The sequence below is a fragment of the Rattus norvegicus genome, chromosome 3 (genome assembly GCF_021556685.1).
Source record: "Rattus norvegicus strain SHRSP/BbbUtx chromosome 3, alternate assembly SHRSP_T2T, whole genome shotgun sequence".
In the NCBI taxonomy this organism is placed as follows: Eukaryota; Metazoa; Chordata; class Mammalia; order Rodentia; family Muridae; genus Rattus; species Rattus norvegicus.
In genome coordinates, this window is record NC_141536.1 from 5,780,533 (window position 1) to 5,803,973 (window position 23,441).

At 40.1% G+C, this 23,441-nt stretch overlaps 1 protein-coding gene and 1 pseudogene across 2 annotated transcripts in view; one reads left to right on the forward strand and one right to left on the reverse strand.

Moving 5' to 3' along the window:
* Positions 1 to 260: 260 nt before the first annotated feature.
* Eef1a1-ps19 (eukaryotic translation elongation factor 1 alpha 1, pseudogene 19) lies at positions 261 to 1,697 on the reverse strand (annotated as a pseudogene).
* Positions 1,591 to 23,441, forward strand: part of Il36g (interleukin 36, gamma) — a 30,225-nt gene continuing 8,374 nt past the window's right edge. For both annotated transcript variants that reach the window (XM_087653749.1, XM_087653751.1), the window contains exon 1: positions 1,591 to 1,676. The gene's annotated coding sequence lies outside the window, so the exon portion shown is untranslated. The remainder of the gene's footprint in view (positions 1,677 to 23,441) is intronic.

Below are 23,441 nucleotides of genomic sequence, written 5' to 3' on the forward strand. Positions count from 1 at the left end.
TTTTTTTCCTTTTTCTTTTTTTTTGGAGCTGGGGACCGAACCCAGGGCCTTGCGCTTGCTAGGCAAGTGCTCTACCACTGTAAATCCCCAACCTCATGTGACAGATTTTTGGTCAAGTTGTTTCCATTTAAAAGTACTGATTTTGAAAACTAATAACTTAAAACTGCCACACACCAAAAAAATTGGCCCACAACACATTCTTTCCTTCTGACGGTTTTACGATGCATTGTTATCATTAACCAGTCTTTTACTATTAAACTTAAAAGGCCAATTGAGACAAACACTTCTGAAACCGTTCTTCCACCACTAATTAAGACTAGGGTGGCAGGTGTTAGGGATAATATTCATTTAGCCTTCTGAGCTTTCTGGGTGGACTTGGTGACTTTGCCAGCTACTGCAGCCTTCTTCCACAGCTTTGATGACACCCACAGCAACTGTCTGCTTCATGTCACAAACAGCAAAATGACCAAGTAGAGGATCATCAGAGAAGCTCTCAACACACATGGGCTTTCCAGGGACCATGTCAACAATGGCAGCATCACCAGACTTCAAGAATTTGGGGCAATCTTCTAGTTTCTTACCAGAACAATGATCTATCTTCTCTTTAAGCTCGGCAAACTTGCATGCTATGTGAGCCACGTGACAATCCAGACTAGGAGCATAGCCAGCACTAATTTGGCCTGAATGGTTCAGGATAATCAGGATAATCAGTGAAGCCAGCTGCCACCATTGGTGGGTCATTTTTGCTGTCACCAGCAACATTGGCACATCTAACATCTTTGACAGACATGTTCTTTACATTGAAGGCCACATTGTCTCCAGGCAGAGCTTCACTCAAAGCTTCATGGTGCATTTCCACAGACTTGACTTCAGTTGTTACATTGACTGGAGCAAAGGTAACCACCATGCCAGGTTTGAGAACACCAGTTTCCACTCAGCCCATGGGGACAGTGCCAATGCCCCCAATTTTATAGACATCCTGGAGGGGCAGTCGCAGAGGCTTGTCAGTTGGACGAGTTGGCAGCAGAATGCAGTCCAAAGCGTCCAGCAGTGTGGTACCACTGGCACTGCCATCTTTGCGGGTGACTTTCCATCCGTTGAACCAAGGCATATAAGCACTTGGCTCCAGCATGTTGTCACCATTCCAACCAGAAATTGGCACAAATGCTAATGTGTCAGCGTTGTAGCCAATTTTCTTAATGTAGGTACTGACTTCCTTAACGATTTCCTCATATCTCTTCTGACTGCATGGTGACTCAGTGAAATCCATTTTGTTGACACCAACAATTAGCTGTTTCACCAGAAAAGCACGCTCATGGGTCTGCCCATTCTTGGAGATACCAGCTTCAAATTCTCCAACACCAGCAGCAACAATTAGGACAGCACAGTCAGCCTGAGATGTGCCTATAATCATGTTCTTGATGAAATCTCTGTGTCCTGTGTCACATAGTACTTATTGTTCTCAAATTTCCATATGAGATGTTAATAATGATATCATGCTCACGCTTAGCTTTCAGTTTGTCCAAGACCCAGGCATAGTTAAAGGAGCCTTTTCCCATCTCGGCAGTTTCCTTTTCAAACTTTTCAGTGGTTCTTTTGTCGATTCCACTACATTTGTGGATCAGGTGCCTGGTTGTGGTGGACTTGCCCGAATCTACGTGTCCAATTACAACTATGTAAGTCTTTTCCTTGCCCATTTTTGCTTTGAATTAGCGGTGGCTTTCACAACACCTGTGTTCTGACAGCAAACCTGTTGTGAAAAAGGTGTAATTCTTATAGGTCTTCCTTTATATGTTACTTGACCTTTTTCCCTTACTGATTTCAATATTCTTTATTTCCTTTGGGCATTTGGTGTTTTGACTATTTGTAATGGGAGGAATTTCTTTTGTGGTCCAATCTACTTGGAGTTCTATAGGCTTCTTGTATGTTTATGAGCATCTCTTTCTTTAGTTTAGGGAAGTTTTCTTCTATAACTTTGTCAAAGGTATTTACTGGCCCTTTAAGTTGGGAGTCTTCGCTCTCTTCCATACCTATTATCCTTAGGTTTGATCTTCTCATTGTGTCCTGGATTTCCTGGATGATTTGGGCTTGGAACTTTTTGTATTTTACATTATCTTTGTTGGTTGTGTCTATGTTTTCTATGGTATCTTCTGCCCCTGAGATTCTCTCTTCTATTTCTTGTATTCTGTATGACTTCTGGTCTCTTCCCTAGGTTTTCTATCTCCAGGTTTGCCTTCCTTTGTGCTTTCATTATTGTTTCTATTTCAAGTTTTTAAATCCTGAATGGTTTTGTTCAATTCCTTTCACTTGTTTGTTTGTGTTTTCCTGTAATTCTTTAAGGGATTTTTGTGTTTCCTCTTTAAGGGCTTCTACTTGTTTACTTGTGTTGTTCTTTATTTCTTTAAGGGAGTTATTATATCCTTCTTAAAGTTCTCCATCATTATCATAAAATGTGATTTTATATCTAAATCTTGCTTCTCTTGTGTGTTTGGATATTCAGTATTTGCTTTGGTGGGAGAGCTAGGCTCTAATGATACCAAGTAGTCTTGACTTCTGTTGGTTAGGTTCCTGTGCTTACCTCTTGCTATCCGGTTGTCTCTGGTGTTAGCTTTTCTTGCTGTTTCTGACAGTGGCTTGAACCTTCTGTAGGTCAGTGTGTCAGCACTCCTGTAGACCTGTTTTCTTTCACTGGGATCTGGGAACAAAGAATTCTGCCTTCAGGTGTGTAGGCACTCTTGGGGACTGGCTTTCAGCTCTAGGCACAGGCAGAAACCCGAAGGGTCTTGCCTCTGACTGCTCCTAGGTCCTTCTGCCTAGGAGCACTAGGTGATTTCCTCTTGGATCAGGAATGTTAGCAGAGAATAGTCTCCTCCGAGACCTCAGGATTGTCCACACTTCTGAGGGTCCAGCTCTCTTCCCCATAGGATTTGGGTTCAGGGAGCTGTGTGACTGGTTCAGTTCAGTTCTGGGCACAGGCTGTAACCAGCAGGTTCCTGAAACTGACTGCTTCTATATTCCTGTATCCAGAGGCACAATGCAGTTTCCTCTTGGACCAGAGATGTGGGAGAGGTGAGCAGAAGTGGCAGACTGTCCTGCAGTCTCAGGATTGTCCAAACATCTGGGTGTTCACCTCTCTCTCCCTTGGGATTTGGCCCCGGGAGTTGTTCAGTTCAGTCCGGGCACAGCCAGAAACTGGAAGTGTCCTGTCCCAGAGGACTTCTGCCTTTGTGTGTCCCGAGTCCACCAGGCAGGTCACTTGGAGCAGAAAAGTTGGTCTTGCCTCTGCTCTCAGATGTGTAGGCTCTCCTGGTGACTGGCTTTCAGCTCTAGACACAGGCAGAAACCTGAAGGGTCCTTCCCCTGACTGCTCCTAGGTCCCTGTACCCAGGGGGCACAGATGGCACTAGGCGATTTATACTTGGGTCAGGAATGAGGGCAGAGTATAGTCTTCTCTGAGCTCTCAGGAGTGTCCACACTTCTGAGGGTCCAGCTCTCTCCCCCATGGGATTTCTCCTGTAATTCTTTAAGGGGTTTTTGTGTTTCCTCATTAAATGCTTCTTCCTCTTTACCTGTGCTGTCCTGTATTTTTTTAAGGAAGTTATTTATGTCCTTCGTAAAGTCCTCTATTGACATCGTGGAGTGTAAATCTTGCTTTCCAGCATGTTTGGATATCTCATATCTGCTTTCATGGGAGAACTGGGCTGTGATGATGCCAAGTAGTCTTAGTTTCTTTGCTTAGGTTCCTGAGCTTGCCTCTCACCATCAGGTTGTCTCTGGTGTTAGCTTGTCTTGCTGTCTCTAACAGGGACTTGACCCTCCTGTAAGCCCGTGTGTCAGCACTCCTGTAGACCTGTTGTCTTTCAGCCAGATCTGGGTACAGAGAGCTGTGCAACCACGTCAGCTCCAGATCTAGGCAGAAACCTGAAGGGTCCTGTCCCAGACTACTCCTGGGTTTGTGTGTCCTGAGGCCTCTAGGTGGGTCACGAAGAGCAGAAGAGCTGGTCTCACCTCTGCTTGCAGGTATGTCAGCACTCCTGGTGACTGGCTTTCAGCACTTATAAGGAGCCTTATGAGGTCACTAACCTAAATGACCATAAAATATAAAGCAATATATCTTTTTCTGACTGATCCATCCTATTGGTGAGGCTTTTCATTGCATTTTTTTATATATCAACTAAATTTTTAAATTCCAGCTTTATTTTGGCCTTCCTTTTTTTCCAAAATTCTCTCTTTATTAAATTATATTTTCATATTATACATATATTTTTTAAATGTTTGTGTTTTTACAGTCTCCATTTTGGCATTCATTCTTTTTTTATTTCTTGATCATATTTGTTCTTTGTGTGCATAGGGATGTTGGAGGTCTTATTTTTTGAGACAAAGCCTCTTACTGAACCCAGAACTCACCAATCAATAGACTAGATGGTCAGCAAGATCCAGAGATCCTCCTAACTGCCCCACAAGCACTACAGGGACAGATGCATACCACATTACATAAGATTTTTAATGTGTATGCTATGGGTAGGAACTTGGGTCCACATGCTTGCACATGCTTTACCAACTAAACCACCTTGCCAGTAATGCAGATAGTAATTTCCATCATAAACTTTCATCTCTGTTGATAAAGGCTAAAACCAAAGCCATCTTTTTTTATTGAGTCTCCTCATTTTGGAATCATTGACAATTGGGTATTTATATAATTAGAGATGAGCAGGTCCTACTGAAACCATGTCACACAAGGAAACTGGAAAGCAATTTGTAGAGTGTTTTATGACATGCAACAGCAGAACCACAACTTAAGTAAGGGTCTCTTGTTTCCAGCCTGTCTATCCCTGTTGCCTGAAGTTGTGTCAGAAAGCAATGCATGAGATCATTGATGGTGTGAGGTAGGTGAGAGATAAGCCTAGACTCTATCTCCCAGGCAGAAGCATAACTCATGCAACAAGGGCAGCTTGCCCTCCCAACACAGTGCCCAACTCCTCTCATAATGACTAATAGACTTTCTGAAGTATGCAGCATTTACCACAGCTCTGTAGATGAACCATATCGTGCTAAAAACCACCAAGTTCAGCCATGCATGGTGGGGCACACTTTTATTGCCAGCACGTGGGAGGCAGAGGCAGGTGGATCACTATATAATGAGTTTATGTATAGATAACCAGAACTACACAAACAAATACTATCTGTTAAAAAAAATCCAAACAGCAAAATAAAACCTACCAAGTGTCTGACACATTTTGAAACATTATCTTTCCATATAAAATTATTCATTTCATTTAGGTATTATACAGATGTAATATGTGTTATTTTGAAATTTTATTTTGTTTTCAGATGTAATATGTGTTATTTTGAAATTTTCTTTTGTTTTCTCCATTTTCATTTCCCTTTTAGGTTAGTTTTCACTCTTACAATGTTTGAAACAAGTTTTGGTATAGTAAGTAGCTATATTTCCAGTCTAGTCAGTGAGAAGAATCATGGTGTGGTTCAGCCACAGTACCAGTATTTTTTAGTCAACAGAGGGATTTTAACACCTATCACTTGCTGGTTTAAGTTGTCACTGGGTCAGCTCTTCTTGGATCTATGCCAGTGTCCATCTTTAATGAAGGCAGCGTAAATGTCACTAGCAAGACACACTTGCCAACATGCTGGCCATACCACAGAAACAACAAACACATTAGAAAACAGAAGCTATACTGAAAAAAAGTACTGTCTCAAAAGCTTGACATCCTAACTAAAAGAGGCCCATCAATGCTGTATGTAAGAACACTCTGGGATCCCTTTTCACAAAAAGCACTAGAGCAGGGTAAGTTTATGAACCAATCCTACCAAACTTTTGAGGAATTGTAAATTCCTATTTAGTCCAATTTATTCTAGGCAGAAAATCAAAAGTTACTTAGATTCATGAGGTTAGTATTTCTTTTTATTTTAGAACTAGAACAGAATGATAATCTTAGTAGCAGTCAAGGTGGTATCAGACCATCTATGGTAAGTAATGGAAAAATTCTAAAACCTGAAAACAAATGAACAAAACATCAGTAGCTCTCCAAATCTAACAATGTATTTAAAATATTAATAATTGTATAAATATAATCATGTAAGCTTTACACTCCAAAATAAAAATTTATTTTAATTGGTAAAATTATAGTGTTACCTCACTTGATACAGAAAAGCACTTGATAGGCTCTTAACATTTATTTCTGACTTTAAAACAAATCTTTATAAATTAGCAATATTGGGGGATTTTTTTCTTAAAACTATGTATAGATTCTCTTTAAGATTAGTAATAAGACAATGGAGGCTATTTAATACTGTAACTCAGTTCCTGGGTAATACCTTAGTATAAGAATTTTCAAGTAGGCTTCTTACCATGGATGCAGGAAACCCATCAACATAATCTACTATATGAACAAACTCAAAAAAAAAAAAAAAACCACGATCATCCCATCAGATACTGAGAAAGCTTTTGACAATATTCAACACTCCTACACGGTAAAAAGTCTTGGAAAGATCAGGAACGCAAGGCTCATACCTAAACACAGTAAAAGCAATAAACAGCAAACCAGTGGCCAACATCAAAATAAATGGAGAGAAGTTGAAACAATCTGACTAAATTCAGGCACTAGACAAGGCTGCCAACTCTTCTTCCTAATTATTCAATATAGTACTTGGAGTCCTAGCCAAAGCAATCAGACAACAAAAGGAGGTCAAAGGGATACAAATTGGAAAGGAAGAAGTCAAAATATCACTATTTACAGATGATATGATCGTATACTTACCCCAAAAGTTCCACCAGAGAACTACTAAGCTTGATGAATAACTTCAGGAAAGTGACTGGATATAAAATTAACTCAAACAAATCAGTAGCCTTCCTCTACTCAAAGGATAAATAGACTGAGAAAAAATTAAGGAAAGGACACCCTTCACAAAAGTCACAAATAATATAACATACCTTTGGGGTGACTCTAACCAAGCAAGTAAAAGAACTATATGACAGGAACTTCAAGTCTCTGAAGAATGAAATTGAAGAAGATCTCAAAAGATAGAAAGATCTACCGTGCTCATGGATTGGCAGGATTAATATTGTAAAAATGGACCTTGCTGAAAGCAATCTACAGATTCATTACAATCCCCATCAAAATCCCAACTCAATTCTTCACAGAATTAGAAAGAGCAATTTGCAAATTCATTTGGAATAGCAAAAAAAAAAAAACAGGACATTGAAAACTATTCTCAACAATAAAAGAACTTCTAAGGGAATCACCATCCCTAACCTCAAGCAACAGTGTTAAAAAAAAACTATATGATATTGATACAGAGACAATGTATCAATGGATCAATGGAATAGAATTAAAAACCCAGAAATGAACCCATACACCTATGGTCACTTGATCTTTGACAAAGGAGCTAAAACCATCTAGTGAAAAAAAGACAGCATTTTCAACAAATTCTGCTGGTTCAACTGGTGGTCAGCATGTAGAATAATGCAAATCAATCCATTCTTATCACCATGTACAAAGCTTAAGTCCAAGTGGATCTAGAACCTCCACATAAACCCAGATACACTCAAACTAATAGAAAAAAAGTGGGGAAGAATCTGGAACACATAGGCACTGGGGAAATTTTCCTGAACAAAACACTAATGTCTTAGGCTCTAAGATCAAGAATCGACAAATGGGACCTCACAAAACTGCAAAGCTTCTGTAAGGCCTTTAAAGGACACTGTCAATTGGATGAAATGGAAACCAACAGACTGGGAAAAGGTCTTTACCAATCCCACATATGATAGAGGACTAATATTCAATATATACAAAGAACTCAAGAAGTTAGACTCCAGAGAACCAAATAACACTATTAAAAATAGGCTACAGATCTAAACAAAGAATTCTCAACTGAGGAATGTTGAATGGCCACGGAGCACCTAAAGAAATGTTCAACTCCTCTATTGTTGGTGGGATTGCAGACTGGTACAACCATTCTGGAAATCAGTCTGGAGGTTCCTCAGAAAATTGAACTGCCTGAGGATCCAGCTATACCTCTCTTGGGCATATACCCAAAAGATGCCCCAACATATAAAAAAGACACGTGCTTCACTATGTTCATCGCAGCCTTATTTATAATAGCCAGAAGCTGGAAAGATCCCAGATGCCCTTCAACAGAGGAATGGATACAGAAAATGTGGTACATCTACACAATGGAATATTACTCAGCTATCAAAAACAATGACTTTTTGAAATTCTTAGGCAAATGGTTGGAACTGGAAAATATCATCCTGAGTAAGGTAACCCAATCACAGAAAAACACACATGGTATGCACTCATTGATAAGTGGCTATTAGCCAAAATGCTTGAATTACCCTAGATGCCTAGAACAAATGAAACTCAAGATGGATGATCAAAATGTGAATGCTTCACTCCTTCTTTAAAAGGGGAACAAGAGGGGCTGGGGATTTAGCTCAGTGGTAGAGTGCTTACCTAGGAAGCGCAAGGCCCTGGGTTCGGTCCCCAGCTCCGAAAAAAAGAACCAAGAAAAAAAAGGGGGGGGGGAACAAGAATACCCTTGGCAGGGAATAGAGAGGCAAAGATTAAAACAGACACAGAAGGAACACCCATTCAGACCCTGCCCCACATGTGGCTCATACATATACAGTCATCCAATTAGACAAGATGGATGAAGCAAAGAAGTGCAGGCCGACAGGAGCCGGATGTAGATCGCTCCTGAGAGACACAGCCAGAATACAGCAAACACAGAGGCGAATGCCAGCAGCAAACCACTGAACTGAGAATAGGACCCCCGTTGAAGGAATCAGAGAAAGAACTGGAAGAGCTTGAAGGGGCTCGAGACCCCATATGTACAACAATGCCAAGCAACCAGAGCTTCCAGGGACTAAGCCACTACCTAAGGACTATACATGGACTGACCCTGGACTCTGACCTCATAGGTAGCAATGAATATCCTAGTAAGAGCACCAGTGGAAGGGGAAGCCCTGGGTCCTGCTAAGACTGAACCCCCAGTGAACTAGATTTTGGGGGGAGGGCGGCAATGGGGGGAGGATGGGGAGGGGAACACCGATAAGAAAGGGGAGGGGGGAGAGGGATGTTTGTCCGGAAACCGGGAAAGGGAATAACACTCAAAATGTATATAAGAAATACTCAAGTTAATAAAAAAAAAAAAAGAAATGTTCAACATCCTTAGTCATCAGGGAAATGCAAATCAAAACAAACTTGACATTCCAGCTCACACCAGTCAGAATGGCAAGGATCAAAAATTCAGGTGACAGCAGATGCTGGCAAGGATGTGAAGAAAGAGGAACACTCCTCCACAGTTGGTGGGATTGCAAGCTGGTACAACCACTCTGGAAATCCATCTGCAGATTTCTCAGAAAATTGGACATAGTACTACCTGAGGACCCAGCTATTCCACTCCTGGGCATATAACCAAATGATGCTCCAACATATAATAAGGACACATGCTCCACTATGTTCATAGCAGCCTTATTTATAATAGCCAGAAGCTTGAAAGAACCCAGATGTCCCACAACAGAGGAATGGGTACAGAAAATGTGGTACGTTTACACAATGGAATACTACTCCGCTATTAAAAACAATGACTTCATAAAAGTCTTAGGCAAATGGATGGAACTAGAAAATATGATCCTGAATGAGGGAACCCAATCACAAAAGAACACACATGGTATGTACTCACTGATCAGTGGATATTAGCCTAAAAGCTCAGACTACCCAAGATACAATTTACACATCACATGAAGCTCAAGAAGAAGGAAGACCAAAGTGTAGATGCTTCAGTCCTTCTTAAAAGGGGAAACAAAAATATTCATAGGAGGAAATACAGAGTCAAAGTTTGAAACAGAGACTGAAGGAAAGGCCATCCAGAGCCTGCCATACCTGGGGATCCATCCCACATACAGACACCAAACCCAGACACTATTGCTGATGCCAAGAAATGTATGCTGACAGGAGCCTAGCTAACTGTCTCCTGAGAGGCTTTGCCAGAGCCTGACAAATACAGAGGCAGATGCTTGCAGCTAACCATTGGCTGAGAACAGGGTCTCCAATGGAGGAGTTAGAGAAAAAACTGAAATAGCTGGAAGGGGTTTGCAACCCCATAGGAAGAACAGCAATAGTAATCAACCAGACAACCCAGAGCTCCCAGGGACTAAACCACCAACCGAAGAACACACATGGAATGATTGATGGCTGCATCTGCGTATGTAGCAGAGGATGGCCTTGGCCTTGCCAGGTTATCAATGGGAGGAGAGGGACTTGGTCCTGTGAAAGCTAGATTCCCCAGTGTAGGGGAATGCCAGGGCGGGGAGGTGGGAAGGAATAGATGGGTGAGTGAGGGAGCATTCTCATAGAAGCAGAGGGAGTAAGGGTGGGATGGGGGTTTCCAGAGGGTAAACTGGGAAAGGGGGTAGCATTTGAAATATAAACAAAGAAAATATCCAATAAAAAATGATAAAAAGTAAGAAGGCTAGGTATAGTGGCCCACTCTAAGCAAGCTCTCCACCACTATGCTATACCTAAGTACTTGTATCTTTGCTATATCGTGGAAAAATTAATTTGTTAATAAATTTTGAGTTTATCAATTATCTTGTGGAATTTGTAGTAAAACATTTTTAAAGACAACTAAGAATTACTTCTCTGAAGCTGTAAATTTTCTATGAATTTTCCTTGTAAATAGATTTACTGTGTTACAGATTTTTATTTTATGGTTAATATCATATATAACTTCTCATTAAAGTAAAGTCTCAGATTCACAAGGCAACCATTATTTGATTTTAAGTGAAACAAGAAAAAAATCAAAATCACCAGGTGCTTTATTTGCAGAATACCTCAGTTTCTATTTGACTATTTCATTAATTATTTTATTCTGAAACCTAAATATCTTATTTACATGAAAAATATTGAGAGCATCAGTGAAATTTGTATGAGATTTTTCTTTCTCCTCCTCCTACTTCTCCTCCTTTCCTCCTCCTCCTCCTCCTCCTTCTTCCTTCTTTTCAGCACAATAGGAGAGTTCTTGGCTCAGCTGTGCTTAGTCTAAGGACCTAGGATGCCAAACACTCAGTCACCAAGATTGACCTGGGACAGTGGCTCCAAAGTTCATCTGTTCAAAGTCAGTGGTGGTTCATGGCATAGGTAGTTCTGTGAATAAACAAAGCAGAGGCAAATTTTATTAAGAGATATTAAGAAAATAATAAATTAAATAAAAGCAAACAACCAAGTGTTATGAGGGGTACTCAACAGTGAACTTTCTTGTCTAGTGGTTTTGGTTATGGCTATGGGAGAAACTGGCTGCAGTAAGACCCAGATATACCCCTTGATTGGAAGTGCAGACCCAGACATCATTATAGCTTTAGATGGCTGTCCAAGTCACTCACAACAACATGGCCCCAAGGAGAAGTATGGTCCGCAAACATCAAAAATGACTTCAGGTAGTGACCCAGACAAGGGACATTCATAAGGTCTTTGATGGTAACTTAGGCCAGGGACATCAAGAAGGCTCCCAGGTGCTTAGGACCATGGATATCTGCATGCACCTCCAGCTTCAACATAACCTGGGGCCGTGGACCACGAATACCAAAGTGGGCTTTGGGGCAGCAGTAACCATAGAGGCCTTTCAAGAAGATCCAATCCAGAAATGAACCTTTGTTCATCTTATACACCCTGTCATTGCTCATAACAAAGGTTATATTTGTGGCTGGGCAGCATGTTTAGGGACTGAGTCAGAGTGCAAGCTCCAGGATACTACACACCACCCTGTCTTCCCTATTTAGCAACTACATATCCCCATTCACTATAGCCTTCTCTCACACTGTTCACTGATCACTCCATTCCCCTATCTTTTCCAACTCTCGATACAATGTTTGTTTGTCATTGGAAACTGCAATGTGCTACTATATATAGTATAATATAAGAAAATAAGTATAATATATAATTGTACATATGTTCATATTTTATTAACATAAATATATTATAGAGAATGACACCTGCAGCTTTGCATGCAAATATTTGTTGCAATGAGTTATTGCTCTGGTTCAAGGTTTCTGGTTTCTGAACCACCATTACTAGACCATGACAGAACTCTTCTGGGATATCCTGCTGCTATCTGGAATCAGGGTGATGTTGCAGCTGGATAGAGCTTCCAAGAGCAGGTTCTATGTGAGCTTCTGACTACTTCACACTTCCCTGCATTCACTGTCTGCCACCCCAAGCTCTCCAGACTGGACCTTTGTGTTTATAGCCTCTTGAGTCCAGCAGTCTTCCCAGCAGGTCAATCAGCACAGGCCACAGCTGCAGTGGAACTTTGCTAGTGCTGATTGAGTGGTCCTAGGGCCTGCCTCTTTAGCAAAGACCTGTTTCTGCAGGAGTTCCAGGAAACCATACATCCCCATCATCAGTGCTGACCACCAGGCTCAATGGCTATGCTTATAGGCTCTGGGCAGCATTACTGCCTCCACACCTTACAGCAGCTGCGTGGTAAGAGATGCCTGCCCAGAAGTCACATGTTTCTGCAGGAACCCCAGGGATCCACACATATCTCTGCCCTCAGTACCAGCAGTCCCACACTGTTCATCAGAAACAAAGTTTGTACTTTCAGCCTACTGGCTGAGACACCACAGTGAAGGATATAGAATGTCATTCTCCAAGCACAGCTGTCCTGCTATCTTTCTCATTTCACGAGTTCACATTTTTTCCTTTTTTTTATGATATATTTCTCTATTTACATTTCAAATGTTATTCCCAGTTTCCTGTCCATAAGCCCCCTCATTCCTCCCCTTCTATAAGGGTGTTCTTCTCCCCATCCACCCTCCCTTTCTGGCCCCCCCAACATTCCCCTGCACTGGGGGTCAAACTTTGGCAGGACCAAGGGCTTCCCCTTCCACTGGTACCCAAGAAGGCTATTCTCTGCTACATATGCAGTTGGAATCCTGGGTCAGTCCATGTATAGTCTTTGGGTAGTGGTTCAGTCCCTGGAAACTCTGGTTCGTTGGCATTGTTGTTCTTATGGGGTTGCAAGTCTCTTCAGCTCTTTCACTCCTTCCTCTAGTTTTCCCAAAGGGCGTCCCGTTCTCAGTTCAGTGGTTTGCTGCTAGCATTAAACTCTGTATTTGACATGCTCTGGCTGGGTCTCTCAGGAGAGATCTATATCCGGTCCCTTTCAGCATGCACTTTTTAGCTTCATCAATCTTATCTAGTTTTGGTGGCTATATATATATGGGCCACATGTGGGGCAGGCTCGGAATGCCGTTCCTTCAGTCTCTGCTCTAAACTTCACCTCCATATCTCCTCCTATGGATATTTTTGTTCCCCCTTTTAAGAAGGAGTGGAAGCATCTGCATTTTGGTCATCCTTCTTCTTGAGCTTCCTGTAGTCTATGGATTGCATCTTGGGTATTTTGAGCTTTTAGACTAATATCCCCTTATGAATGAGTGCATATTAGGTGTGCTCTTTTGTGGTTGGGTTACTGGTACAACCTCTCTGAAAATCAGTCTGGAGGTTCCTCAGAAAATTGGACATTGAACTACCTGAGGACCCAGCTATACCTCTCTTGGGCATATACCCAAAAGATGCTCCAACATACAACAAAGACGCATGCTCCACTATGTTCATAGCAGCCTTATTTATTATAGCCAGAAGCTGGAAAGAACCCAGATGCCCTTCAACAGATTTTAGTGGTATTGCTTCAAGTTTCTCTCCATTTAGTTTGATGTTGGCTACTGGTTTCTGTGTATTGAGTTTACTATGTTTAGATATGGTCCTTGAATTCCTGATCTTTCCAAGACTTTTAACATGAAGGAGTGTTGAATTTTGTCAAATGCTTTCTCAGCATCTAATTAGATGATCATGTGTTTTTCTTTCCTTTGAGTTTGTTTATGTAGTGGATTATGTTGATGGTTTTCTGTATATTGAACCACCCCTGCCCCATTTTGATGTGTTTTTGGATTTGGTTTGTGAAATTTTTATTGAATATTTTTGTGTCGATATTCATAAAGGAAATTGGTCTGATGTTCTTTTTCATTCTTTGATCTTTGTATGGATTATGTATAAGCATAATCATCGAAGGAATTGGGTAGTGTTCCTTCTGTTTCTATTTTGTGGAATAGTTTGGACAGTATTGGTATTAGATCTATGAAAGTCTAATAGAATTAGGCACTAAACTCATCTGGTCCTGAGTGGGTTTTTTGTTTTGTTTTGTTTTGTTTTGTTTTGTTTTGTTTTGTTTGTTTTGTTTTGTTTTGTTTTTTGGTTGGGAGACTTAATAACTGCTTCTATTTCTTTAGTAGTTATGGGACTGTTTAGATGGTTTATCTGATCCTGATTTAACTTTGGTACCTGATATCTGTCTAGAACATTATCCATTTCATCCAGATTTTCCAGTTTTGTTGAATATAGGCTTTTGTAGTAGGATCTGATGATTTTTTGAATTCTTAGATTCTGTTGTTCTATCTCCCTTTTCATTTCTGATTTTGTTAATTTGAATCTTCTCCTTCGGCCCTCTAGTTAGTATGGCTAAGTGTTTATCTATCTTCCTGATTTTCCAGCTCTTGGTTTTGTTGATTCTTTGTATAGTTCCTTTTCTTTCTACTTGGTTGAATTCGGCCCTGAGTTTGATTATTTCCTGCCATCTACTCCTCTTGCATATATTTGCTTCTTTTTGTTCTAGAGCTTTTAGGTGTGCTGCCAAGCTGCTAGTGTATTCTCTCTCCAGTTTCTTTTTGGAGGCACTCAGAGCTATGGATTTTCCCTTAGCTCTGCTTTCATTGTGTCCCATGAGTTTTTGGGTATGTTGTGCCTTCATTTTCATTAAATTCTAAAAAGACTTTAATTTCTTTTTTCATTTCTTCCTTGATCAGGTTATCATTGAGTAAAGCATTGTTCAGCCTCCATGTGTATATAGGCTTTCTGTTGTTTTTATTGTTATTGAAGACCAGCCTTATCTGGTCCCTGGTTATCTGATAAGATGAGAGGGATTATTTCAATCTTCTTGTATGTGTTGAGGCCTGTTTTGTGACCAATTATATCATCAGTTTTGGAGAAGGTACCATGAGGTGCTGAGAAGTAGTTATATTCTTTTGTTTTAGGATAAAATGTTCTATAGGTATTCCTTAAATCCATTTGGTTCATAACTTCTGTTAGTTTTCTATGTCTTTGTTTATTTTCTGTTTCCATGATCTTTCCATTGATGAAAGTAGGATGTTAAAGGCATCCACTATTATTGTGTGAAGTGCAATGTATGCTTTGAGCTTTAGTAAGGCTTCTTTTATTAATGTAAGTTCCCTATAAGATTGTTCTTGACAAGTTATAAGCAATGGTGGATTTGGTCCTCTGATAATCATAAGTGGAGAGTTCTAGACTCTAGTCTAGAGCTATGATAACATTTCTTTAGTTTATAAGTTTAGTTGTTAAGTACTTGGGCAAGGTTATATTGCCTTTATTGTTACATGATCCCTGCTTGTTTTAGTTTTGATTGTCAGACTAATTATATGACTGCAGATTATATAATGGATATCTGTAAACTCATTCTAGAGACTCTTATGATACTAAAGTTCTCTTACCCTACCTTTTTCCTTTCTTTAATCTACTAAGGTCATAGTCCTATTAAGTGAGTGGATATGTAGGACTAATTACCACTCTCCCTAATTTGCTCTTTCTCCACCAACAAATAAACCAATGGATAGTAGCTTCTTCGAGTCTTAAAATTAGGATATGAACTAGTAGTAATTGTGAAAGTTTTTCGTATCTAAGACATATAGCTTTGTGTGCACTTCTGAGATTCAGCTCAAACCATACTTCATCCCCATTGTTGTCACTACACTATATGATACCAAAACATTAATAGGAAGCATTGGCAACTGGATTATTTTAGCACAGAAAAATTCTGCTCTTAGCTTTTTAGCTTTTAAAAATAATACTGGTTATTATAACGGTTCATAGAAATAAAGCTGAGGGGAACTACTCTTCACCTGAGTGTTTACTTGGAGAGTTACAGCATCATGGTTTGAAGAGGGAAAGTGAGCCTTCGTTAGGGAATACAGCATAATGAAGGTCCTGAAGGGGATCATTTTTAGTCTCTTGAATGTCTAGGAACATACAGCATTACTATCATAGGCAGCCACGAGGAGGCCCTGAAGGGAGATGCATACCTTTCAATTCTGTAACACAGAGAAGTTCTCTGTCTTTTAGGTCTCCAAGAGTGGGATGGAAGATTCCACCCCATGTTATCCAGCCTGACCTAGCCAACATGCTAGGATGTCACAGGCTGAAGGGTACTAGATAAAAGTAAATTTATAATCCAAAGTTTACTTGGATTTGCTCACAGCTGCAATGAGACCATAGGGAGGGGAACTCTAATTCCACAGTTACCTTTGTTTATCCACTTTCTGGAAAGAGGCGGGCAGGAAGGCACTGGGGAGAGGGAACAGGGGAGGATGTCGCTTGAGTTTTGGAAAAGACACAACAGTTTGTCCACAAAAGGATCTCTGATCTAATATTCTAGCATAACTTTTGTCTTGTACTGTAAGGCTGTGCTTGCCTGCAGCAGCAGAGATTGGAGAGGGACCTTTGTTATTGACATTGCTACTGTACCTGTAGAGGGATTGGGGCCAGGACTTTTTTGCTAGAATTTCTAATGCAAATAAGTCCATATAAAAATGCACAATCCAGTTATTATAATTATAAGCTATAGCCTGGATTGGGCAAATCTAATGCTATACTAACTTATTCCCCAGCTATAAGACTTGTTGCTACTTGCAGTTTCTCCTGGCCATGGTTTTGGTCCATCAAGGCTTCTTTCTCCTCTTCCTCTGTCCTCTCTCTTTCCTCTCTTGTCCTCTTCTGACCTGCCCCTACCTTCAAACCTCCAGTCCCAACTTTCCCCTCCACTGCCCAATCACAAGCTCTAGCCATTATTGACTGGTTAAAATAGGGAGAAGTTTCACATGAGATCACCTAAGTACATGATGGACTGTTCCTTGCGGGCAACCCTTCTTGAAGAAACAGAATTAACATCAGAATACATACAGCATCAGGTCAACCCACAACAGGGCTTCAGAGAGATATGACCAGATGTCTCCTACAGCTATCACATCTCTTAACATGGCCTCACTTTAAACAACATGTTCATTGTCTAGGAATAGCTAATGTCAATATTGATAATTATCTCAAGTGAAGCTAAGAGAGTTGATAGAATATCTATCCATTTTGTTTTGAGATAAGAATTTTTGGCAACTTCCTCAGTAACTGAGTTCTCTTCTCTTCAGAGACTAACCTACATCTCTGCTGTATCATCATCACTCCTGCTGTGGTCTGAATATGGCTTGAGTATGGCCCACAAGTATTCATAAATTGGAAGACTGATCCCTAGGTTGGTCATAGTAAGAGCTAATTAGACCATGTGAGTTGAACCTAGAGAAAGGGATTATGTCATGGAGGGGGGTCCCAACCTTGAAGAACATTCTTAGTTGATATAATAGTTTATTATATTAACATAATAGCATGTAAATATTCCACAATTAACATAAATTAACATAGTTCTTTGTGGAATCCCAGTTAATTGACCTGAGAAAAAGTTGTTATAAGAGCCAGATTGGCTCCTCTCTCTCCTTTACCGCTTCCTGTCTCTTCACATAATCACTCTCAGTGCTAATTTGTTTTGTTTTGTTTTTTTAAAGATTTATTCATTTATTATATATGAGTACACTGTAGCTGTCACCAGGAGAGGGCATCGGATCTCTTTACAGATGGTTGTGAGCCACCATGTGGTTGCTGGGAATTGAACTCAGGACCTCTGGAAGAGCTGTTGAGGCTCTTAACCGCTGAGCCATCTCTCCAGCCCTAATTTGTTTTTTTCACGTTCCCATTTCTTCTAACTTCTCTGTCCTTTGAGATCCAGATAAAGTTTAAGTGGTGACTTTGGCAAATTAGGAAAGGACTGTCTTCTCTAAAAGATAGGAGGCTGTTGAAGGGTTAGACCCAAACACTGAACTTAAAGACACATCAACAGACTACACAGTCTTTTACAATTTTCTTTTAGCGTTGGAGTACTCAAGCAATATGCAGAGGCTTTTAAATGCATGAAGATACTTTCCTCTGAGATGTGTTCTACAGGCCCACTGTGCATCATTACCTGATGCTTCCACTCCATATCCACAATCTGTGCCTCCACCAGATTGCATATTCTTTTTAATGTTTTTGTTTTTGAGATTATAATTACCTTTCTTCCCTTTTGTTTACTCTCTCGGAACCCTCCCAATATCTCAGCCTGCTTTTCATCAAATTCTTAGCCCCGCCCATGGTCCAGGCACCGCCCAGACTTGAAGGGACCAATCAACAGTTTTCGGCACCCAAATCCCATGGGAGGGAGAGCTAAAACTTCAGAGGGGTAAACACACCTGGGAAGCCAGAAGAGACTACACTCTGCCCACATTTCTGACTCCAGAGGAAAACACCTAACACCATCTGGGACCCAAGTGCACAGGGGCTCTGGGAAAAGGTGACGCAGGCCCTCCTGGTTGCTGCCTTCACAGAGAACTCAAAAGCAGGCCCCACGAGCAACTTGAGCCACGTGACCACAGGTAGGACCAACATTTCTGCTCCAAGTGACCTGCCTGGTGGACTCAGGACATAGTCCCACAGGAACAGCTGAAGACCAGTAGGAAAGAAAGACTACACACCTGAAAGCAGAACACTCTGTTCCCACAACTGGCTGAAAGAAAATAGGAAAACAGGTCTACAGCACTCCTGACACACAGGCCTATAGGACAGTCTAACCACTGTCAGAAATATCAGAACAAGGTAACACCAGACACAACCTGATAGTGAGAGGCAAGCACAGGAACACAGGGAACATAAACCAAGACTACATGGCAACATCAGAGCCCACTTCTCCCACCAAAGCAAACACTGAATATCCAAATACACCAGAAAAGCAAGATCTAGATTTTAAATCACATTTGATCATGATGATGGAAGACTTCAAGAAAGAAATGAAGAACTCCCCTAGAGAAATGCAGGAAAACTTAAATAAATAAAGTAGAAGCCTACAGAGAGGAATCACAAAAATCCCTGAAAGATCCAGAAAAACACAATCAAAGAGTTGAAGGAATTAAAAATAGAAATAGAAGCAATAAAGAAAGCACAAAGGGAAACAACCCTGGATATAGAAAACCAAAGGAAGAGACAAGGAGCCATAGATACAAGCATCACCAGCAGAATACAAGAGATAGAAGAGAGAATCTCAAGAGCAAAAGATTCCATCGAAATCATCCACACAACGGTCAAAGAAAATGTAAAACGGGAAAAGCTACTGTTCCAAAACATACAGGAAATCCAGGACTCAATGAGAAGATCAAACGTAAGGATAGTAGGTATAGAAGAGAGTGACGACTCCTAGCTCAAAGGACCAGTAAATATCTTCAACAAAATCATAGAATAAAACTTCCCTAACCTAAAGAAAGAGATGCCCATAAACATACAAGAAGCCTCCAGAACTCCAAATAGATTGGAACAGAAAAGAAACTCCTCCAGTCACATAATAGTCAAAACACCAAATGCACAAAATAAAGAAAGAATATTAAAAGCAGTAAGGGAAAAAGGTCAAGTAACATATAAAGGCAGACCTATCAGAATCACACCAGACTTCTCACCACTGATTATGAAAGCCAGAAGATCCTGGGCAGATGTCATACAGACCCTAAGAGAACACAAATGCCAGCCCAGGTTACTGTATCCTGCAAAACTCTCAATTAACATAGATGGAGAAACCAAGATATTCCATGACAAAAACAAATTTACACAATATCTTTCTACAAATCCAGCACTACAAAGGATAATAAATGGTAAAGCCCAACATAATGAGGCAAGCTACACCCTAGAAAAAGCAAGAAACTAATCGTCTTGGCAACAAAACAAAGAGAAGAATAGCACACAAACACAGTCTCACATCCAAATATGAATATACCAGAAAGCAATAATCACTATTCCTTAATATATCTCAGCATCAATGGTCTCTCCAATAAAAAGACATAGATTAACAAATTGAATACGCAATGAGGACCCTGTCTTCTGCTGCCTACAGGAAACACACCTCAGAGACAAAGACAGACACTACCTCAGAGTGAAAGGCTGGAAAACAACTTTCTAAGCAAATGGTCTGAAGAAGCAAGCTGGAGTAGCCATTCTAATATCAAATAAAATCGATTTTCAACTAAAAGTCATCAAAAAAGATAAGGAAGGACACTTTATATTTATCAAAGGAAAAATCCACCAAGATGAACTCGCAATCCTAAATATCTATGCTCCAAATACAAGGGCATCTACAGACATAAAAAAAAACCTTACTAAAGATCAAAGCACACATTGCACCTCACACAATAATAGTAGGAGATTTCAACACCCCACTCTCATCAATGGACAAATCATGGAAACAGAAATTAAACAGAGACATAGATAGACTAAGAAAAGTCATGAACCAAATGGACTTAATAGATATTAATAGAACATTCTATCCTAAAACCAAAGGATTTACCTTCTTCTCACCACCTTATGGTACTATCTCCAAAATTGAACATATAATTGTTCATAAAACAGGCCTCAAGAGATACAGAAAGATAGAAATAATCCCACACGTCCTAACAGACCACCACAGGTTAAAGCTGGTCTTAAATTACAATAAGGGAAGAACGCCCACATATACATGGAAATTGAACAATGCTCTACTCAATGATAACCTGGTCAAGGAAGAAATAAAGAAAGAAATTAAAGACTGCTTAAAATTTAAGGAAAATGAAGGTACAACATACACAAACTTATGGGACGCAATGAAAACTGTGCTAAGAGGAAAACTCATAGCTCTGAGTGCCTGCAGAAAGAAACAGGAGAGAGCATATATCAGTAGCTTGACAGCACACCTAAAAGCTCCAGAAAAAAAAGAAGCAAATACACCCAGGAAGGCAGGAAATAATCAAACTCAGAGCTTAAATCAACCAAGTAGATCCATAGAAAGAATCAACAGAACCAAAAGTTGGTTCTTTGAGAAAATCAACAAGATAGATAAACCTTTAGCCAGACTAAAGAGAGGACACAGAGAGTGTGTCCAAATTAACAAAATCAGAAATGAAAAGGGAGACATACTAGAGAATCAGAGGAAATTCAAAAAAAGCATCAGATCCTACTACAATAGCCTATATTCAACAAAACTTGAAAATCTGCAGGAAATGGACAATTTCCTAGACAGATACCAGGTACCGAAGTTAAATCAAGAACAGATAAACCATTTAAACAACCCCATAACTCCCAAGGAAATAGAAGCAGTCATTAAAGGTCTCCGAACCAAAAAGAGCCCAGGTCCAGATGGGTACAGTGCAGAAATCTATTAGAAATTCATAGAAGACCTCACACACATACTATTCAAATTATTCCACAAAATTGAAACAGATGGAGCGCTACCGAATTCCTTTTATGAAGCTACAATTACTCTTTTACCTAAACTACACAAAGACCCAACAAAGAAAGAGAACTTCAGACCAATTTCCCTTATGAATATTGACTCAAAAATACTCAATAAAATTCTGGCAAACCGAATCCAAGAGCACATCAAAACAATCATCCACCATGATCAAGTAGGCTTCATCCCAGGCATGCAGGGATGGTTTAATATACGGAAAACAATCAACGTGATCCATTATATAAACAAACTGAAAGAACAAAACCACACGATCATTTCATTAGATGCTGAGAAAGCATTTGACAAAATTCAACACCCCTTCATGATAAAAGTCCTGGAAAGAATAGGAATTCAAGGCCCATACCTAAACATAGTAAAAGCCATATACAGCAAACCAGTTGCTAACATTAAACTAAATGGAGAGAAACTTGAAGCAATCCTACTAAAATCAGGGACTAGACAAGGCTGCCCACTCTCTCCCTACTTATTCAATATAGTTCTTGAAGTTCTAGCCAGAGCAATCAGACAACAAAATGAGATCAAAGGGATACAGATCGGAAAAGAAGAAGTCAAAATATCACTATTTGCAGATGATATGATAGTATATTTAAGTGATCTGAAAAGTTCCACCAGAGAACTACTAAACCTGATAAACACCTTCAGCAAAGTGGCTGGGTATAAAATTAACTCAAATACGTCAGTAGCCTTCTTCTATACAAAAGAGAAACAAGCCAAGAAAGAAATTAGGGAAACGACACCCTTCGTAATAGTCCCAAATAATATAAAATACCTCGGTGTGACTTTAACCAAGAAAGTAAAAGATCTGTACAATAAGAACTTCAAGCCTCTGAAGAAAGAATTTGAAGAAGACCTCAGAAGATGGAAAGATCTCCCAGGCTCTTGGATTGGCAGGAGTAACATAGTAAAAATGGCCATTTTACCAAAAGCAATCTACAGATTCAAAACAATCCCCATCAAAATACCAATCCAATTCTTCAGAGTTAGACAGAACAATTAGCAAATTCATCTGGAATAACAAAAAACCCAGGATAGCTAAAACTATCCTCAACAGTAAAAGGACTTCAGGGGGAATCACTATCCCTGAACTCAAGCAGTGTTACAGAGCAATAGTGATAAAAAACTGCATGGTATTGGTACAGAGACAGACAGATAGACCAGTGGAATAGAATTGAAGACCCAGAAATGAACCCACATACCTATGGTCACTTGATTTTTGACAAAGGAGCCAAAACCATCCAATGGAAAAAAGATAGCATTTTCAGCAAATGGTGCTGGTTCAACTGGAGGTCAGCATGTAGAAGAATGCAGATCGGTCCATGCTCATCACCCTGTACAAAGCTTAAGTCCAAGTGGATCAAGGACCTCCACATCAAACCAGATACACTCAAACTAATAGAAGAAAAGGTGGGGAAGCATCTCCAACACATGGGCACTGGAGAAAACTTCCTGAACAAAACACCAATGGCCTATGCTCTAAGATCAAGAATCGACAAATGGGATCTCATAAAACTGCAAAGCTTCTGTAAGGCAAAGGACACTGTTGTTAGGACAAAACATCAGACAACAGATTGGGAAAAGACCTTTACCAATCCTACAATAGATAGAGCTTATATCCAAAATATACAAAGAACTCAAGAAGCTAGACCGCAGGGAGACAAATAACCCTATTAAAAAATGGTGTTCAGAGTTAAACAAAGACTTCACAGCTGAGGAATGCCGAATGACTGAGAAACACCTAAAGAAATGTCCAACATCTTTAGTCATAAGGGAAATGCAAATCAAAACAACCCTGAGATTTCACCTCACACTAGTGAGAATGGCTAAGATCAAAAACTCAGGTGACAGCAGATGCTGGCAAGGATGTGGAGCAAGAGGAGCACTCCTCCATTGCTGTCGGGACTGCAAACTCGTACAACCATTCTGGAAATCAGTCTAGATTTTCCTCAGAAAAT